This window comes from Dermacentor variabilis, chromosome 1 (genome assembly GCF_050947875.1).
Source record: "Dermacentor variabilis isolate Ectoservices chromosome 1, ASM5094787v1, whole genome shotgun sequence".
NCBI lineage: Eukaryota > Metazoa > Arthropoda > Arachnida > Ixodida > Ixodidae > Dermacentor > Dermacentor variabilis.
In genome coordinates, this window is record NC_134568.1 from 9,155,240 (window position 1) to 9,175,561 (window position 20,322).

General features: G+C 47.0%; 2 non-coding genes across 2 annotated transcripts; one reads left to right on the forward strand and one right to left on the reverse strand.

Annotated features, from left to right (window-relative positions):
- The first annotated feature begins 7,311 nt into the window (after nucleotides 1-7,311).
- Nucleotides 7,312-7,385, forward strand: TRNAN-GUU (transfer RNA asparagine (anticodon GUU)). Its single transcript has one exon. It is a non-coding gene; the product is annotated as a tRNA-Asn (tRNA).
- A 12,161-nt stretch (nucleotides 7,386-19,546) lies between these two features.
- TRNAN-GUU (transfer RNA asparagine (anticodon GUU)) lies at nucleotides 19,547-19,620 on the reverse strand. The gene has a single exon. It is a non-coding gene; the product is annotated as a tRNA-Asn (tRNA).
- Between the last annotated feature and the right edge of the window lie 702 nt (nucleotides 19,621-20,322).

Below are 20,322 nucleotides of genomic sequence, written 5' to 3' on the forward strand. Positions count from 1 at the left end.
GCTCCGCGGAAGTCCTAGGCAAACACGTAGTGCCTGTGCTTGCACGCTCTGTAGTTCTCGAAGATTTGACTTGCATGTTTTAGCAAGCACGGGAGAACTATAACGTAGCAATCCGATAAAAAGTGCTCGATATAACTGCAGCATGGAGCCCACTGACGTTCCCCATGTTTTCCCGGCGATAAACCTGAAGACATGAACAATAGAAGTGAGCTTCTTCTTCAAGTGGGCAACATGAGGGCTCCAAGAGAGGTCCCGGTCCACAGTGAAACCCAAAAACCGATGATTTCTCTTGTAGGAGATAGGCTGGCCATTAATGCATACTGGATAACGAGACATTGGTTTTCGTGTAAAAGCGACTAACGCACATTTTTCTGTTGAGATGGTAAGGCCTTGTGTGTGAAGATAGTGAGATGCCTGTGTTGCTGCTTTCTGCAGCCTTGCGCTAACCTGCAGACGAGTGACCGCTGACAACCAGATGCAAATATCGTCGGCGTAGATTGAGACACTTACTGTTTCCGGTAGGGATTCGGCCAGCCCAAGAAGCGCGAGGTTGAAAAGAATAGGGCTTAGAACCCCACCTTGGGGAACTCCTCGGTATATGTAGTGGTCGGTAGTCGGACCATCTTCCATACGTACGAATAAGGACCTTTGTGTCAAGTAGTTTATGATCCATCAATATACTCGCCCTCCTAGTTCAAGTGTCAAAAGTGCATCTAGAATGGGTTGATGGGAAACGTTGTCGTAAGCGCCTTTCACGTCCAGAAAGAGCGCTACTGATAATCGTTTCCAAGATTTTTGCTGTTCTACAGATGACACTAAATCGATGACACTGTCAATCGATGAACGGCCTCGTCGAAATCGCGCCATAGAATCAGGGTAAATCTTGTGGTGTTCTAGGTACCATTCGAGACGCATGAGGATCATGCGTTCCATGAGTTTCCCGACGCAGCTGGCAAGTGCTATAGGCCGATACGATGCCAGTTCGAGCGGCGACTTTCCTGCTTTTAGTAGCGGTACCAGGCGGCTGCGTTTCCACTCCTGTGGGACGACACCATCTTGCCATGAACTATTAAAAAGACTGAGGAGCTCTCTTCGTGCTTCTCGGCCTAGGTGGCGCAAAGCAGTATATGTTATGCCATCGGGCCCTGGTGAAGACGAACACCTACAGAGCGCCATAGCAGCTTCTAACTCTTCCATAGAGAATGGAGCCATCATACTGGTATCTCGTGGACAGGGGACGTCGCTTAAAGCCATGTCAGGGACTAAAACTGTGCCGCCGGCGATTAGCGCGCAAAATTCCTCTGCAACGTCTATTTCACGGCGGGTTTGATAGAGAGCAAGGGCGTTAAAAGGGTGTCGTTGTTGGGGTCTTGAGCAAAGACCCCGTAGGGTACGCCACACACAGGACAATGGCTTGCGGGGGTCCAATGACTCGCAAAAGCATTTCCATATTTGGACCGCTAGCTTATCCATTCGGCGTCTTATCTTCTTTTGCATGCGCCGAGCTTCTCTGAGGTCAACAATTGACTTTGTGCGCCTGTACCTCCTTTCAGCACGGCGACGTATTGTACGAAACCTTTCCAATTCAATGTCATTCTCTGTACGCTTTTTCGAATGTGTGAAGCAACGCGTGCAGTCTTGCATTGCGTCTGCAATGATGTCTTCTAATCTGCCTGCGTGCGGTGGCGCTCTCCTCCCTACAATGACTACCCTGCCGTCATCAATCACAATTAGCTGAACCCCCGTTCCCGAAACTCTCGCTGGGAGCCTAATGGCCCGTGCGTGGTCTCGAGCCCACGTTCACCGAGCCTCTCAGTGAGACAACCGTGAAGGGGACAGACTCGAACCGATCCCCAAAAAGTATCACGCAATCCTCCCAACACCTCAGACTTCGAAGAGGGCATGCCCATGTCTTGTGATCACAGGGGGCAGGGTGTTTTTTCCAGCTGCACTTACAGCTTTTCTTCTCTGCCTGCCGCAATCTGTTGGAAATAAAGATATATTCAATTCAATTCGCCCCGCCCAACGCATCGCTCACGCGTGATGAGGCGGTGTACAAGCAACCAGGCAATTACGGACAATGATCACTCGACGTATCCCACACAACAGCATCGGCCACGCTTTACCATACCGCATGCCCCCCCCCCCCCCCCATGCCAAGCTATCCCACTCAATACTATGCAACCCACACCTGAGCGCACAACACTGAGATCCTTCGCTGTCCAACGGCGACTCCCGGAACCAGCTCACTGCCACGGATAGTGTGGATTACGCCGCGCGGCCTCTCCTGAGCCCTAGATTATTACACGTGCGTGTACGGCGTGCACATCTTTAAAGAGCTTTTCTTCCGTGGTTATTGCATGGTCGTAAAAGCTGGTCATCATCTTTTTTTTTTTTTTGACGATGTACAGAAGCATTTAGCCTTGTGCTGTCGTCTTTGCGCTGTCGTAAGATCAGTCACTGCACAAGTTGAGCGAGCCATTATGTGACCGTCCCATCTTCCCTTCGCCACCATCATACCAATTTTATTGTTGCTTCGTGTTTCGAGTAAAAGGGCGTGAAGCATTTTTCTCGGTTTTAAAGAAATCAGCTGGTTGAAACAATTCGTGAATGCCGCGCTTTAAACACTTGTTCTCCTGTGTTGATCACTCCGCAATCACTATGATACCACGCAACATAAATGAGGGGGCATGAATATCATTCTGCGGTAACAAAACAAAAAAGAAGAAGCAAAAGAAAAGGAAAGAAGAAAAGGGAGAAAAGCACAATTGTTAGAAAGCACCATGTATTGCCTCATGCACTTCACTTGCACATTATATTACGATAACAGAATGTTGATAATTGCGACAATTGCATAAATCTCACTTAGTGGTTGTACGCGGTGGTGTGATGTTTTCTTTTATTGTTTAGCTCCGATGCTACGAAGGCATCGATAACCACGGCGGCGAAACCAAGAAAACCCTAGCGGCCGCATTTCAATGGGGTGAAATGTGAAAACACCCGTGGGGCGGGGAGGGGGGTGTACTTAGGTTTAAGTGAACGTTAAAGAACCCGAAGGTGGTCCAACTTTCCGAAGTCCCCCACTACGGCGTGCCTCATAATCAGGTTGTGGTGTTGGCACGTAAGACCCCATAATTAAATTTTTACATTAGGATAACTGCACCTTGATAATTGCGACAATTGCATAAATCTCGTTTATTGGTAATACGCGGCATTCAGAGGTTTCCTTCTATTGTTTAGCTCCGATGTCACTAGCGCGAGTTTAATTTCCCTCGCTAATAAACCGTGGGTGTTTGTGCTTTGACACGCTGCTGCAAAAGGAAAGCGAAAATGGCGTATTTATCAGGGTCACCTGTGACAGCCGTCTCCAGATGCAAGGCATCACCACATTGAGTTGAAAGCCGGTTACTATGATGATATTTCGCTCTTCAGTGTAAGGTTGGTTGCTAGACGGAAAATAGCAGCCATTACTAACGGAAATAAAAACTCAATAATTTTACCCTCTCGAATAATTGCAACTTGGCTCGCAACCATGCAGGGGCAGCTTTGTGCTTAAATTACGCTCTTTTAGTGTACTGCACTGAAAATATTCTCGTCTGAAGCACCCCGGTGATCCTGTTAACGTGCTCTCAATCACAGCGGCCTATCTAGTTTAATTGAACTCAAGAACTGTTGGCGTTTAAATGCGAATTAAAAGAAAGTAAAGCAAAAATGGAACGGAGATGCATGCCTTAAATTGGTAATGTAAAGTGCACATTACCTTGCCGCTTTAACTAAGTTGTACAGCGATGCTGACTTTTGTATAACTAGGGCAATATTCGCAGAGAATGCCGAAATCATCAAGTTCATGAACAGTTTCAGCAGGGCAGGTAGAATGCCAAACATGCACTATCCACAAACATACGTTGTTTCACCGAGTGCCAGTCCCCCGTTGAATGGCAGTTTGTGCTTCTTTCAAGTAAAAAGAAAGTTTCGGCGCATGGCGTGTGAAAATGAGGCCATCGGAGGGTAACACAAAATCAGTTCACTGCAGTGAGCGCATTTAATCACTACAAAATCCAGCCAAATACTTCCCATGGAAGTGCACCGTGTAAATTTCAATGCGTGGCGCTGACCGCCTATATACATCCACACTAACGCAGCGATGGTGTCGCCACCTGTAGCTCAATATCGCGGCGAATTGGGGTTCGACGACTTCTTCAACAGCCCCATCCATGCGCCTAACATGCAGAAAAAATGTCTTACAAGCATAGTATACGTTGTAGTGTCGCACTTTACTTGTAGTTTACAGGTTATAGTGTCGCGCAGAAAGTGTTAATACGGTATCGGACGCTGCTGGCATGGAGGAAAGGGGAAAAAAAGCTAGTAGGGAGCGTCACGTGACAGTTTTAAAGCTTAGTCATAAAAAAATTGATAGGAATGGAATGATGGGAAACAGGCCCTCACGTTATGGCCAAGCGGTAGATTTAGTCGGCTTGCTTTGGTTCGGTCTGCTGCTGAGGTTTTGGAATATGCGCACATAGTACCGTGGCAAACCGCGCGCCGAGGTTGAGCGAAGGAATTCAAGTATAGTGAAGCAGTCGAGTCTGCATTCTTTCAGTCATGGAACGCACCGGACCACAACGCGGCTCCAAGGCAGTATCGAACGAAGGCGTCGGGTAAGTAACCGGCATTGTGACCATTAACAGGCGACGGCCACCTCAAGGGCGACTGGTCGCGTTACGGGACGGTTTAAGGAAAACGAGGAAACCTTTCGCCCTGCAAACGTATGAAGGCAATCAAGCCGTCCTTTCGGCGTCGGTTCGACGCATTTGGGGGCATCTTCTGGGAAATAATATCATGTCTTTCGCCCCTGCATACATGTGCAGGTGATCAAGCGAGCGTCCAGGGCCCGCAGCGACTGCTTTTCCGTGTGAAAAAAATTAGTCCCGTCCTGTGGCCAACGATCGACGGGCGAGCCGGGGGATCTCGACAATATTTGAGACCGTGCCGTCCCACTGTTTACGGCAGACTGCCCCGGTCGGCGCTGTCGTTCTGATCAATGCCTTCTGCCTCTCAACACACCGCCGAGAACTCAATACGCACGTCTCAACAGCGTAAGGACGTCCCACACAATCTTACAAAATAGTGCGCGTCAATCTCAAGGAAAGGCGACGACTTCGGCGTTCAGAGTGCGGGGTATGCTTTCTTTCACAGCGAAAGACACGCAGCAGAACATTTTACTTAGTAAACACGCGAAAAATAACTATCCCGCGAAAGATATCGCCTCATCATAGATAGGTGAAAGACAGCGGAACAAACACTACCAAGAAAACACGCACCGGGGTTTCAGGTACACAACAGCTGATTTGACCAAACAATGGACCAGGCTCGGGCCGGCATACTCTGGATGGTTTTCGAGGTGAGAGCGCCGACTAACTGTGACGTAGTAAGCGCAAGTGAGGCTTTGCTAATGATGTTGTCATGGATCTGGTTCCGTGGTCTTTCTTCACGTGACAAGGCAACGCATTTGAAGCGAAGAACGACGCCCGCGATAGCAGACACCCACGCGTTATACTTCTTACGTGCCTCTGCAGGCAGGCGCCACTGAGCCACTAATCGTTACCACTTACCAAACAAACAAGAATAATCCGGCAACAATGTGGGCCTGTTCCTAAACAGAAAGCGCCGCGCACAGGGCCCCGGCGAGCAGGAGGGACAGTGTTAGAAGAAGTTGGCTTGCCGAGGCTAGCGGAAACACGTGACGCTTCTCCTAGTCTTTTTCTTTTCGTTTCTTCCTTTCTTTTTTGTTTTTGTTTTAATTTCGCTTTAATATGTGGCTTCACGAGTTGAGCGCGGTACCAGAATGGAGCGTGGAATGAACGCAGCAGCGCATTACGGACAAGCATACAGACAAGCATGCAGTCGACGTCCGTGCCAAGGTTTTCGCAGGTGCGTCACTCTCTCGACTCAGCGACGACTGACGACGAACGAAAGGAGGCCGTACACGTTATGCAATAGAGTAGAGCCAACTTCTAGTTCCATAATTACTGAGGATAGTTTTGAATTTTTCTTTAGATACCTGGCGTTTATGAGAAGGTAGTTGGATGACTTTGTTATCACGACGAACGCTTCAGCGCCTCGCGCTTTTGTCCGCTAATGTATATAGGGCACGGTCACATGATCACAATTTAAGGCTCGTAATTCGTATTCTTGCGAATAAATCCCAACCGTAATATTTTTCTTTTCTTTCTGGAGAGCGTGTTTCGGATTTTATCGAAGTAATATGAATCAGCCCTCACCCCTAGCTATAATACATGCTATCTGAATTTCAAAAAACAACTTTTTTTGAAGCCAAATATTGTAATTCGGTGATATTGGCCTTTCTGATTGTCATTTACAAATATGTGACTTGTTAGTAACTTGTAACTAACGACTTGTTTATTTCTGTAGTTTCCTACTCAAATACTTTTCGAACTGGAGTGTTCATTACGCCGCATAGTTAAATTTCTTTGCCTGGTTGTCAGCAACGCATGCTAATTGCGTTTTGTGAGCAACGTGTACAGCCGTGCGCCGCTCTTACAGAAAACACTTTGCTAATATACTCCGGCGCTGATTGCCGATCACGTTTCGCACTAAATCCTGCAAGATAACTTCATCAGCGAATGTTTGTATAGGGCTTCAGATCAGCCACTTTCTTTCCCGGAAAAGTTTAACGAATGTAAAGTTCCCTTCAAATGAGGTGCTCCATTTAACAGTGGTCCTTACTGTAACTGTATGGCCTCAACCAACTGCCTACTTTAGCGCGCACGCGCGACGTTTCCTTCGGTGGCGATATGAAGCAGATGCTGCGGCACGTTATCCAAGGGCATGTTACCTCGTAGCGCTTTTTTTTCTTTTCCATCGATCACATTTCGTCCTGCTGCGGTCTTGGTGGTAGAGGCAGCCAGGTGATGTGCGAACGTGGAATAATAAAACTGCTCTAGCCATCGACAAAGGTCGTTGGAAAAACAAGGGAATCATTACTCGCCATGTTGTCTAGGCCGGCGATAGCTCTAGCTGTCATCACGGTATACGTCCTACGGATACAGAGATGAGAGAACTCGGTCCCCCCTACCCTCCCATTCCCACCTCGACGTCCTTGCCCCCTGGAGGTCCCTCTAGGTCTGCTCCTGCGCCCAATGCATATCGAGGCTGGAGAGAGCGGAATTATCACGTTGGAGAGTGAACAGAAGAACGCGTGTGCAGCTGCAAAAATAAAGCGCGCCTCGCTCGCAAAATGTCAGCATGGCGTTTTGCTCGACTATTATTCATACCCAAAGTTGAACGTCTGCCTCCGTGGCGCAATCGGCTAGCGCGTTCGGCTGTTAACCGAAAGGTTGGAGGTTCGAGCCCTCCCGGGGGCGACGGTTGATGCCTTTTTTAATTAAGTTCCGGTCTTTTTTTTTTTTTTTTTTACGAGCACTATTGATGTAGATCGTTGCGCTGCTAACCAAAGGTTTTTGAAACAGTCGCCCTGCGAGATGAAGTTGCGATTTCATTTTCTCGGAACGTCGGCTGATATCTCACCCAAGCTGAGTTGTAAAACAATCAGATTGTCACTCTTTGCGAGTTAGTGTTCTGCACGCTTTCTGTATTCCGAAAAAAAAAAGAATTTTTTTCACGTGAGACACGCAGCGTTAAAAAGAAACATATTTTTGCTAACACTACAACGCTCTGCGTTCTCGGAATGTCGAGAAGGTGTCTCTCATAAAACACCTGACGCCATGGCGAGTACGCAGAGACACGGGCTGACGTCAGGGTCGCGAAAGTTCATAGTAACGGCATACTGATGACGAAGACATTAAAAACAGCGTGCTGCATGTTGTCGACTAAGACGCGGTGTAAGATTTCTGGATGGTAACGTATAAGAAACACACTCCTGTTGTGGTTATAGCGTGAAAGACGTAAACTAAAGAATAAAAGAAGAATGGGCTGAATAGGTGTTGGATGTGCACAGAGAAATTGCAATGGAATTAGAATGACACTCAGAAAAATAACACAGGAAACAGCGATACCTGTTTATAGTGAGCACTAGCTGAGGAAGGACTAAAATTCAAAAAACGTGCCGCTCTGTTATATTTTTACACGTTATAGTGTACAGCAAGACTATTCATCTGGATGAATAGAGAACATTCTGCGCATGGCTGTCTCTCTTTTATGTGACGTCACTTGTATCTCCTTTCTATAGCTTGTACACAATTTTATAATCGGTTGATATATTTTGACGCATTATTCTAAATCTTTAGTACCAAAAGGTATACAGTTTAAGATTGATTGATTGATTGATTGATTGCTCGATTGCTTGATTGATTGATTTAAGTGCTCCATCAGCGTGTAGCGCTGTACTAATGCGTGATTAGTTGATGCCGAATGCGGCCTCGGAGATCGCAACCACGCACCTTAAAGGTGCGCCGTTGCACTCTCAGAGGCCACGTGCCGACACTATTAGCCGCGAGATTAACCTGGAGGTGGCAGCATCGTCACTGCATTATGTAATTGTGGGGGTCAAAAGCGCGCTTTTTAATCGCGCTTCCAGGGTAGTGGCGCTTCGCTGTGAGCTGTTTCTGCCGATTATCTGGTAACGAAACAGTCTGGCAGAAGCAACCTGGTAATGTATGCCGTCCTCTAAGGTCACACATCTGCAAGAAAAGCACAGAATTTTAGATTATGGGGTTTTGCGAACCAAAACCACTTGCTGATATGAGGCACGCCGCAGTGGGGGACTCGGCAAAAATTTAGACCTCCTGGGGTTCTTTAACGTGCACCTAAGTCTAAGTGCACGGGTGTTCTTGCGTTGCACCCCCATCAAAATGCGGCTGTCGTGGCCAGGATTCGATCCCGCAACCGCGTGCTTAGCAGCCTAACACCACAGCCACTGAGCAACCACGGCGGGTCACAGGATTTTCCGACTCCGAGAGAAAATAGGGCGCAATGTCATGCAGCAGGGGCCTACTCAGCCACACAATCTCTGTTTTGACAGTTTCTTAATCCTTTCAAAACGGCGGTCGTATTTCATACTGGCGAAAAATTTAAGGTAGGAGTTATATCACCCACCTGCCTAATGCCACATTTCCATCTAATATTGCACTAGCAACAAAAACCAGCATTCCTGTATGATATATAGAGGAAGAAAATTAATGAAAGGTAATGAGATTAACCAGGAGTGGGCCCGGTTGGCTACTCTACACTGGGGAATTGGAAAAAGGGAGTGAAAGATTACGAAGAGAAAGTCCAATGTAAATATCGGTGACGTAGAAACAGTTTTGTGCTCTATATCATTGACGGTCACTCAGTCCGTATCACAGACGGCCACTCAATCCGGCAGCTTTCAAAAATTACATTAGCGCTCTTGCGGCCTTTTGTATCTGCGATATGCGAGGCCACGGTCCCAAGACCTTGTTCAAGGTAAATGGTTTTCTATCGAACAAATTTAGAGCTGTGCACAGGTCATGACTTTCACTTTCAAAAGATGGGCAGTAGCACAGGAGGTGTTCTATAGTCTCCTAGACACCGCAGGCATTTCACGCAGCGCTATCAGCCATGGTAATCAAACTGGTGTACAGTCGCGATCAATTTGAAGGTGATCGCGCGAGCATCGACCGGCGGGCCTTCCAAGCAGCATAGCGCCCGATTTTGGAACTGCGAAGATAAAAATTGCGCTGCCTTCTTCCCCTGTTATGCTCTTCCAAGCTGCAACCATAACCCCCAAGACACACTAGCTACATTTTTGTGTTTGTTTCCCTTTCATGGCAATGATCTGTGTGCGTCGCTTCCTCATGTATATCTTGGCTAACAATGACGCCTCTGTGCAAAAGCTCATAACGCAATCGAAATGAATTGGCAGGTTACGCCCTGAACGTTGACGGGAGTGACAGCTTTTCAGGGAACACCAAAAGAGAGAGAGGGGAGCTTTCTGATGTTTCCCTCTCGACCGACGGTGATGACGTAACGTGGCGCTGCTCCTAGTTTTGGTCGCCGCTCGAGCAATCACCTTCAAATTGAACGCGACTGTACGCTTCGGTGGATGCAACGCCTAGGCGTAAGCTGCAGAGCATTGTTTCCTCACTTCGCAGAAGCACAGGGAACAGCCGCAGTTGCATAGATAAGGCGATATATATATATATATATATATATATATATATATATATATATATATATATATATATATATATATATATATATATATATATATATATATATGAGAGAAAGGCAGGGAGGTTAAGTAGAGTTAGAGCCTCTGGTTTGCTACCATACACTAGGGTGAGGGAAAGGGGAAATAAAGACGGAAAGAAATACGGGGACAAAAAGAGAGGCGTGAAATAAAAGGACATGATCATTATAGCCTTTCTAATAGGCCACTGCCACGTAATAACATCACCAAAGCCTTGACCGACTTTCGGTGCGACGAATGTTCATGTCGGCATTCCAAGACTGTCTGTTGCGAAAGTGGCCTGTCATCAAGGCGTGCCAACACGGTCGCTAGCGACAGCCGGTGCGCGCTGTATCGACGACAGTGGCAAAGTACGTGTTCTATAGTCTCCTCGCCGCCGCAGTGACTGCAAGCCACCCTCTCGTCCATACCGACTAGGAAGGCAAAGACCTTGGAAAGCGTCACGAAGCCAGTCGGCAAAGTACTGTTTCGAGTCGATAGAATCTAGATGGGGGTCGAAGTCGAAGGGACGGGTCCAGTCGGTGCAGACGTGTGTGCTTCAAGCTTCGTGTGTTCCATAAAGATCTTATGGCTTCATTTGCAAGCACATGTGTTTTCATTGCTGCGTCTGTTGTTGAGAATGACATGGAGTCTTGCAATCCCTCCTCATGCACAGATCGTGCTGCTGCATCGATATGTTCCTTGCCCATTATGCCACAGTCGTTTGGAATCCACTGTAACGCGATGTCGTGTCTTTGCTCAACGAGGGGGTGAAGCAGCAGTCTGATTTCTAGAACTAGTTGTTCGTGGGGTCCGCGGCGTAAGGCAGAAACGGAACAATGAAGAGCAGCCTTGGAGTCACTGAACACGCTCCATTTTTTGGGCAGTTCATCAGAATTTACGCAAAGTGGCCAACGAATAACAGCGAGCTCCGCGGCAGTCGATGTAATCTGGTGAGATAGGCGAATCTTTACGGTGGAGGTTTTTGCAGGAACAATCACCGATCTTGCAGACCCATTCTCCGTCGTTGAAGCGTCAGTATATAGATGATGATGCTCGTTGTATGTCGCGTACAGCAAGAGCAGTGAAAGATGCTTCAGTGCTGGAGACGAGGGTGGTGCTTTTGTTCGTATTCCTGGTACCATTAGTCGAACTTTTGCTCGAACCAAGCACCATGGGAGAAACGGAACTCTCGCTGGAGCTGTATAACGTGATGGGAGGTATGCACAATGGGACAGGATTGTCTGTCAAAAGGAGGCACGTGGCCGATCCTCTTGTAGTAAGGCTAGATGGTGGGCAGGGGCTCGACCACAGTGTCTTAAGTGTGTTCTGAGCACTTCCACGACTATATGGGTCTTGGCTGCGAAGTCGTGAGCAATCGCAGTTGTTTCAGCTGTTGACGAGCATCGCGACAATCCAAGACACACTCTAAGTCCCTGAGCCTGGACACTTTCGAGTGTACGGATTGTAGTTCTGCAGATATTGGTCAGCATAGGCAAGCTGTATCGAAAATACCCCAGAAAGAGCGTCCTGTATAGTTGCATCACTGCATGTACTGACGTACCCCAGGCTTTTCCTCCAAGAAACTTGAATACATTCGAAACATCCGTTAGGCGCTTCTTTAAGTAGGCCGCGTGAGGACTCCAGCCGAGGTCACCATCGATGATTACGCCTAAGAATTGGTGCGTCCTCACATAAGGTATGCTTTGACCGTCAATAGAGACATAGTATGATCTCATTGGCTTTCGGCTAAAAGCGACCAATGCGCATTTTTCTGGCGATATCTTCAGGCCTTGTTCATTTAGTGACGTCGACTTTAACAGCGCAGCTTTTTGAAGCCTTGCGCGTACCTGTGGCCGTGTCACACCAGATGCCCAGACGCACATGTCGTCGGCATACATTGATACTTTGACCGTGGTCTGCAGTCGTTCCACGAGACCAATGAGTACAAAGTTGAAGAGCGTGGGACTCAAGACACCGCCTTGCGGAACTCCATGGTGCGTGTAATACTATTGCGAGGTTGGGCCAGCATCAGTGTTAACAAATAGACTCCGCGCCAATGTAAATAACTGCGTGTCCAACGATATATTGCAGCAGCGCTCTTGTAGAGTTTCATAGCTGCGATATGTGAGGCCACTGTCCCAAGATCTTGCTCAAGGCGAATGGTTGTCAATCCAACGATACGAATAATAGATTGGACTATTTTTAAATCTCAGATTGAGGACGCTTGTCAGAAAGGCCTCTCTTGTGGACTTCAACAAGCCATCAAGAAAACGGCACAGACGGCCACGCGCACTCTCACGTGTTCTCCAAGGTATTCTGAATTCGACCTGGAATTGGAGTGGCTTCATGCGATTCGCCGTCGTGCTGAAAGAAGATACTGACGCACTAAGTCAATTCAGGATCTAAGGACAGCCCTGCGAATGCAAAAGAAGATACAACGCCGTATTGATAAACTATAGAGGCACAGCGGGGGTCGAAATTTTGAGTCCCAAGATACCTGCAAACCGCTATCTTAAATATGAAGAACTGTGCGAAGTCTACGTTCTGTTCCGGAACAACGATTTCCGTTTAAGGCCCTAACGCTATTCCAGCGCCGACAAGACATTGATGTGGCGGAAGACTTCTGTGCTATTGCTGCGGGTCAGCCAACATGAACAGGTTTGCTTACATTAACCATATTCCAGACTAGAGAGATTCACGCATGGATCTGCCATACACAACGCAAGAGCTTGACGCGGCGCTCACCCTATGTAATCGGTTGTCGTCGCCTGGTCCGGATGACATATCTTACCGTATACTATGTCACATTGGTTAATGGGCACGAAATGCACTCCCTAATATCTATAACGAGTCCTGGCAGGATGGCAAGGTTCCACAAGATTGGAAGATCAGCCGCCTCGTACCGCCTCTTTAAAGGGCCGCTGAAACGGTTCGGACAAATTTTGTAGACGCGTAGGGTACAGCTTAAGTAGAACATTCGCACCACAATTTAAGTGAAGCGTTACGTATTAATGGAGCTACAAGCGATTAGAAGTTACCCTCCTCCCCATCTACGCTTTTCCTCCTCAACTCGTTCGCCGAGCGAGCGGGGCTACGCTCCGCCTTCACTGGTCCTGCGTCACGATGAGACGTCACATCGTCCACTTCCGGTTGTTTTGGAGCCCGCCCCCGCCCGCGCGAGGCCTCTCCGCTAGCCGCTTGGCTGTCGACCCCAAGCGAGAGCTATCGAAGCAGCGTGCGTTGCGAGCATTCTGTCGTAGCGCCGAACGTGTCTGGTATTCCGTTAACCACAGGCAAGCTGGTCATTTCGGCAAATCAATGGAGGCATAAACTGAAGCTGATGAAGGAACTTTGGCGTAGACGTGCGTGAGCGGCCTGATCGGTCTACACGGTCGAGACACTTGTTGGCGCAGCGCTTAACCAGCCAAAGAAAGCGCTAATATTGCTCTAAGTGTAAAACATTTTAAACATTTATAAAAACAACGTGTCGATGATTACACTCCTGCGAAAAATACGCACCAGCAGCAAAGAAGAATACGCTTCGTTGCTGCTACTGTGTATGGTTGCGCTCTATGCCACCAGGTGGCTGCACCGTGCAGACCATTCACATTTGCCCTTCTGCTCATCTCGGCTCATCCCGTTACGGCACAGTAAAGCGGCCAGACCCTGTCCCCTTGCGCTTACGTTTGCCCAAATACCGGACTCGCGAAACGCTGTTGCGTTAGTAATCTTCCGGTGTAAAGTGACGGCCACAAACGCGCAAATCCTGGCGCCGATCAGATAGCGGTAGACCGATGCGCAGCAACCAGTTCGCTCGTACCATGGCTCGTACGCTGCCTTGCAGAGGGACACGATGCGCTACGTTTGCAGTCCACAAGGCAACAAAGTCGAATCATAGTGCTCGCGAAAAGACTGAGACCAACTGTGACCGCGGAGCTCTCGTCAAAATGGAGTACGTTGTAACACAAGCAGACGATACTTGCTGTGTGCCGGAAGTGCTTAAGTGTACTGAAAAATTGTTCTTGTGCATTCTCTTTATGCTACTTTCTTTTCATAAAAACAAATTAACTAACATTCCAACTATTACGAAGATCATTTGTTTACCATAAAGTTGGAAAAGTTATCGATCACGCGCCCTGGTCAGCCAATCGGATAGCTCGACCCACTGACGTCATATGGGTGATTTTGGTCATATGGGTAGGGGCGGCTTAAAATTCCGCCGAGCAGTGCGCTGCGATCGGCAGCGATGTGCATTTTTAAAACCTTATAATAAATTACACGCTTTACGCAGAGCACTTAGATGTGTCAATTAATGATCAGAAGGACCTACTCTAACGACTCAGTACGTTTGTAGAAAATCGTCAAAAGCGTTTCAGGGTCCCTTTAAGCCTGGCAAATCCCCCTTAGAGATCACTTCATATCGACCAATGGCGCTGGCAAGTTGCGTTGGGAAGGTTATGGAGCGAATGATCCTCGCCAGACTTGAGTGGTACCTCTAACACTACAAAATCTACCCAGACGACATGGCTGGCTTTGGGCGTCACCGATATTCTATCGAGAACGTTACCGATCTGGTAACCTATGTTCAACATGAACACACGTGCAAGACATTATCTGTCGCAATGTTCTTAGATATAAAGGGAGCCTAAGACAACTTTCTTCATGATGCCATACTTGATGCAGTGGGATCGGTGGGCCTAGGCGGTCAGTGATAAGGCGAGAGAATGCAATTGATGCTGGGTGAATTCAGGTGCGTGTCACATCTCCGATGTCACACGGTGCTCGCTTCAGTTTTGGGCTGCTTCATGCCTCAATAAAGCTACAGAAACAAGGTTTGTCCTTTCGTGGGCTTTCATAGCAGCTTGGTAGGTGAAGTCGCTGCCAGAGATGCCGCAATGACCTGGCAGCCACTGAAACACGACGTCGTGTCCTTTCGCGATCATATGATGGTACGTTTCTCCTATCTTGAACACTTGTTGTTCACATCACCTGCGACGAAGGGCTCTACAATGAAGTAAAGTAGCAAATCTCTTCGCACCATTTTACCCTATACACAAGTAAATCACCGCTCTGGTTTACTTCTTGTATGCAAATCGTCGTTTTTCCATTGCGAAAACACTGCATAGCTCAATTAATTTAAGCAAGATACGTCACTCTGTGCCACAACGTATTATTATTTATTCCCGCAAGGTTTTCCTTGTGTAATGTGAGATTTATTACCGCGTTAATAGTACGAGCATACCACAACTCTCAAGCACAAATCTGATATTGTGCGGTCTTGCGCTCAACTGGTACGTAAAAGTTCTTTTTTTTATTTTTGATTTTCATTTTGCTCATATGCCGAAATGAGCAGGCATTGTTTTTATTTATATATCTGCGAAGCTATAGTAACGACCGCGATATTTCGTCAAGCTCACAATGCCACACGTAAGACCGAAGAGACGCAGGCGTTTTAGTATAAGTGCTGTATCAGCACTTGTCATACTGTCATGTCACACGCGTCCATGTAATACCCTTCATTTCTGCCCGCCATGTTGTTTCAGTGGTTACGAGGTAGTGGGTTTAATTCACACCGTCCGGATTTTGATTGGAGTGAAATGTGAACAAAAAATTTATGTATTCAGACTTATGTATACAAGATCTACAGCTGTAAGTGATCGAAATTGATCCGAACGAAGCCTCCATTACGCCGTCCCATATTGCCTGTGTGTTAACACACAGAAGGTTAAACGCCATAAAATGATTCAGATTCAATCTAGAGAAATGAAAGAAAAAAAGTTACAGACGGTTAGGCTGCACCAACCGCGGAAAATCGTGCGAAAGCACATTTCCTTGGATCAAATTAGCCATTTTCTTGCTCCAAGTTAGGCATTGCTAGGCCGTTGTTTGGTCGGTTGCATATGAAATCCTTTGCAGTGACTCGTTCTTCAACTGTCGATTTATTGCACACACGATACGCTTAGTCATGCACACTGGTTTGCATAATGCGTACAGGGCTACTCAGTGGACAGAGGAGGAGGATTGCAGGCTTCCACAACGACCGTTTTGTGATTTCACGCCGTACTGGCCAGTGTTGTAGAGCAGGCTTCGCCCTTGCAGGAAGGGTATGCTAGGGAATATCATGCGCGTCGCTGTACAGCTGATCTGAGTGAGGTGAACAGGCTTGGGCGGATATTTTTACCCTTTGCTCACATCCTACAAATAAGCTTTAGTTTGTGCGAGTGAAGTCTCACACCTTCTGCACCCCCTAAACGAAGAGAATTTTTGAACGCAGGGAAAGGCCAAAGCCAAGAACGCATACATGGGCCCGTAACGCAGTCCAAGTCCTTCTCCTGTCACATTCTGTCACAACAGATCGCGTAAAGCCAAACGGGTTGTCAATCAAGTACCGCTTGAAGATGGCCGTCGCAGCCGTTACAAAAGACGTCCCTCGGCCTTCCGATGCGTTTATGCAACGTCCGCAGCTAGTCGCGCATGTCGCGGTTCATCCGTTTCGTCAGCGCGCTTGGCACGTTTGTGCAATCTGTCATTCTCCCATCGCCTCTGTCGTTCTTGGGCAGTTTCTATGACACGTTTCAACGGCGTGAATTGTCTTCTTTGTTGCTGCAGTCGCAATCGCTTGGCCGCATCACCTTTGTCTGTTGACTCGCACTTCCTCTTTCGCTGAGCTCGTTGTTTTTCACTGCGCTTGGCCCGACGAGTCACTTTGGACACTTTCGACGACGATCACAATTTGTGATTTGTACACAAAAAGTAAAGCAGATTGGTGATTGTGTATAACGTATAATGGTGCGAGGTGATTTGCTACTTTACCTTGCAGGGCTCTTCGTAGCGCGTCCTGTGAATAAATCGTGTCGGACATGGGAGAAACGTACCAACATATGATTGCGAAAGGACATGACGTCGTGTTTCAGTGGCTGCCATTGCTGTATCTCCGACAACGGCCTCGCCGACGAAGCTGCTTGGGAAGCCCACGAATAGAGAAACCTTGTCTCTGTACCTTTATTAAGGACTGACGCAGCCCAACACTTAAGCAAGCAGGTGCGCCGTATGACATCGGAGTAGTGGAACACACCTGGACCCGCCGTGGTTGCTCAGTGGCTATGGTGTTGGGCTGCTGAGCACGAGGTCGCGGGATCGAATCACGGCCACGGCGGCCGCATTTCGATGGGGGCGAGAACACCCGTGTGCTTAGATTTAGGTGCACGTTAAAGAATTGACGTAGTAGTTCTGCGGAAACCCGCAAGGTGGAGAGAAGCAATGAATAAAGGGAAAATCGGACATCCTCAGATGGTAGAGCGGCTGCCCCGGAAAGGCGGTGGTCCCAGGTTCGAGTCCCGGACCAGGACGAATTTTTCTTCAACTATGAGGCTTTTCTTTCGAGGAACCCGTATGGGTTTCCTTTGTAGCAATTGCTACGAACGGGTGGATGTCCGATTTTCCCTTTATTCACGTTAAAGAATTCCACGTGGTCAAAATTTCCGGAGTCCTCTACTACGGCGCGCATCATAATCAGAAAGTGGTTTTGGCACGTAAAACCTTTTTTTTTTCTTGAACAAACCTGAATTCCCCCCGCGTCGATTGCATTCTCTCGACCCATCTATGAAACTGCGACTGTTAACTGGGCTTCCGCAAAGGGAGAAAACAATGCTGTGCAGCTTACGCCTAGGCGTTGCATCCACCAATGCATATACATGTTTTATTGGAATGGCTGATAGCGCCGGGTGCTATGGCTGCGGTGTCTAGGAGACTATAGAACACCTACTGTAATACTGCCCATCTTCGCAAAATGGAATACGTCCCCTCTGCACAGTCCCAAATCAGTTCGATAGAAAACCATTCGCCTTGAACAAGATATTGGGACCGTGGCTTCGCATATCGCAGCTATAAAAGGCCTCAAGAGCACTCATGCAATTTTTCAAAGCTACCGGATTGAGTGGCCGTCCGTAAAGCGGACTGAGTTACCACCAGTCATATAGAGCACAAAACTGTTGCTACGTCGCCGATATTCACAGCGGACTTTCTCTTCATTTCGTAATCTTTCACTCCCTTTTCCCATCCCCTGGAGTAGAGTAGCCAATCGGGCTCGGCTCTCGGTAATGTGACTACTTTTCATTCATTTTCTTCCTCTCTCTATTATACAGGAATGCTGGTGTTTGTTACTAGTGCGAGATTAGATGTAAATGTGGCATTAGACACGTGGGTGAGTTAACACCAATGGAAAATTTTTCGGCAGCATGAAATAGGACCGCCGTTTAGAAAGCACTAAGCAATTGTCAAAACAGAGATTGTGTGGCCGAGTAGACGCTTGCCGTATGTCATTTTGCTCTATCTTCACATTGAGCTATAACAAATCACGCATTTGCACAGTACTACACGCTGATGGCGCTGCACAATAAATAAATAAATTAATTAATTAATTAATTAATTAATTAATTAATTAATATTTAACTGCATAAGTATTGGTACTAAGCATTTAGAACAATGCGTCAAAATATATCAACCGATTATGGGATTGTATACAAGCCATAGAAAGGCGATACAAGTGACGTAACATAAGATAGACAAAGGCTTGCGTAGAATGTTTCTATTGATGTAGACGATTATTCTTGTTGTATATTATAGCGGTGTAAAATGTAATAGAACGGCACATGTTTTCTGAATTTTAGTCCTTCCTCAGCTAGTACTCACTATAAACAGGTATCGCTGTTTTCATTATATTTCTGCCTATCATTCACATTCTTTTGCAGTTTCTCTGTTTAGACTTCCAGAACCTATTTAAGCCATTCTTCTTTCAATCTTTAGTTTGCGGCTTTCACTCTATAGCAGTAATAGGTGTGTTATATTTTTTTTGTATACGTCACCATCTACATATTTAACCGGGTGTTAGTCGACAATATACGGCTTGCTGTTTTAACACTTCTGTCATCGCTATGCCGTTAGTATGAACTTTCGAAAATCTCGGGCCAGCCGGTGTCTCTGCGTACTCGCCATGGCGTCAGGTGTTTTATGAGAGACAACGAAGAGGCATCTTCTTGACATTTCGAGAACGCAAAGCGTATAGTGTTAGCAAAAACAATTTTTTTTTCTTTTCAATGCCGCGTGTCTTACGTGAAAGAAATTGTTCTTTTTTGGCGGGGAATACAGAAAGCGTGCAGAACACTAACTCGCAAAGAGTGACAATCTGATTGTTGTACAACTCAGCTTGGGCGAGATATGAGCTGCTGTTCCGAGAAAGTGAAATCACAACTTCATCTCGCAGGGCGACTGTTTCAAACATCTTTGGTTAGCAGCGCAACGATCTAAATCAAGAGTGGTCGTAAAAAAAGAAAAAGAAAATATTACCACAGCGTAATTAAAAGAATTCGTCGTCGCCCCCGGGAGGGCTCGAACCTCCAACCTTTCGGTTAACAGCCGAACGCGCTAGCCGATTGCGCCACGGAGGCAGACATTCAAGCTCGGATACAAATAACAGTCGAGCAAAGCGCCGTGCTGATATTTTGGAAGCGAAGTGCGCTTTATTTTTCCAGCTGCGTATTCGTTCTCTTGTTCACTCTCCAACGTGATATTTCCGCTCTCTCCATCCTCGTTATCTATTGGGCGCAGGAGCAGACCTCAAGGAACCTGCAGGGGGGCAAGCACGTCAACGAAGGATGGTGGGGGGGGGGGGGGGGGGGGGCACTCACCAGTCGTTGGTAGGAGGAGAGGATGCGTGCGATTGTGAAATCGCATGCATACGTACTGTGTATGCGATCGCCTTGATGAAATCATACTTTTAAAATAGGACTCAATATGTACGTATTGATAACGTCCAATCTTCTTTCTTGTCAATTAAAAACGGGGTGCCACAAGGGAGTGTTTCGGGCGCACTATTATTTAACCTATATGATAATGACTTATATTGATGCTACAGTTAATTCCTTTGTGCATGCAAATGATAGCACTTTACTCTTTAGGTGTAATTAGGTGTAATGCAAACTGTCTGAGTGGTCACAGTCCAAGGCGATCAGAATTTATCCGGCTCAGACGAAAGCTGTTCCTTTTTGTGCTAGAAATAAAAGTTTTAAACTGGAACACTGGATAACTTATTTAGAATAATATATTGAGCTAGTTAACGAACACAAAATACTTGGTATACTTTTTTCATT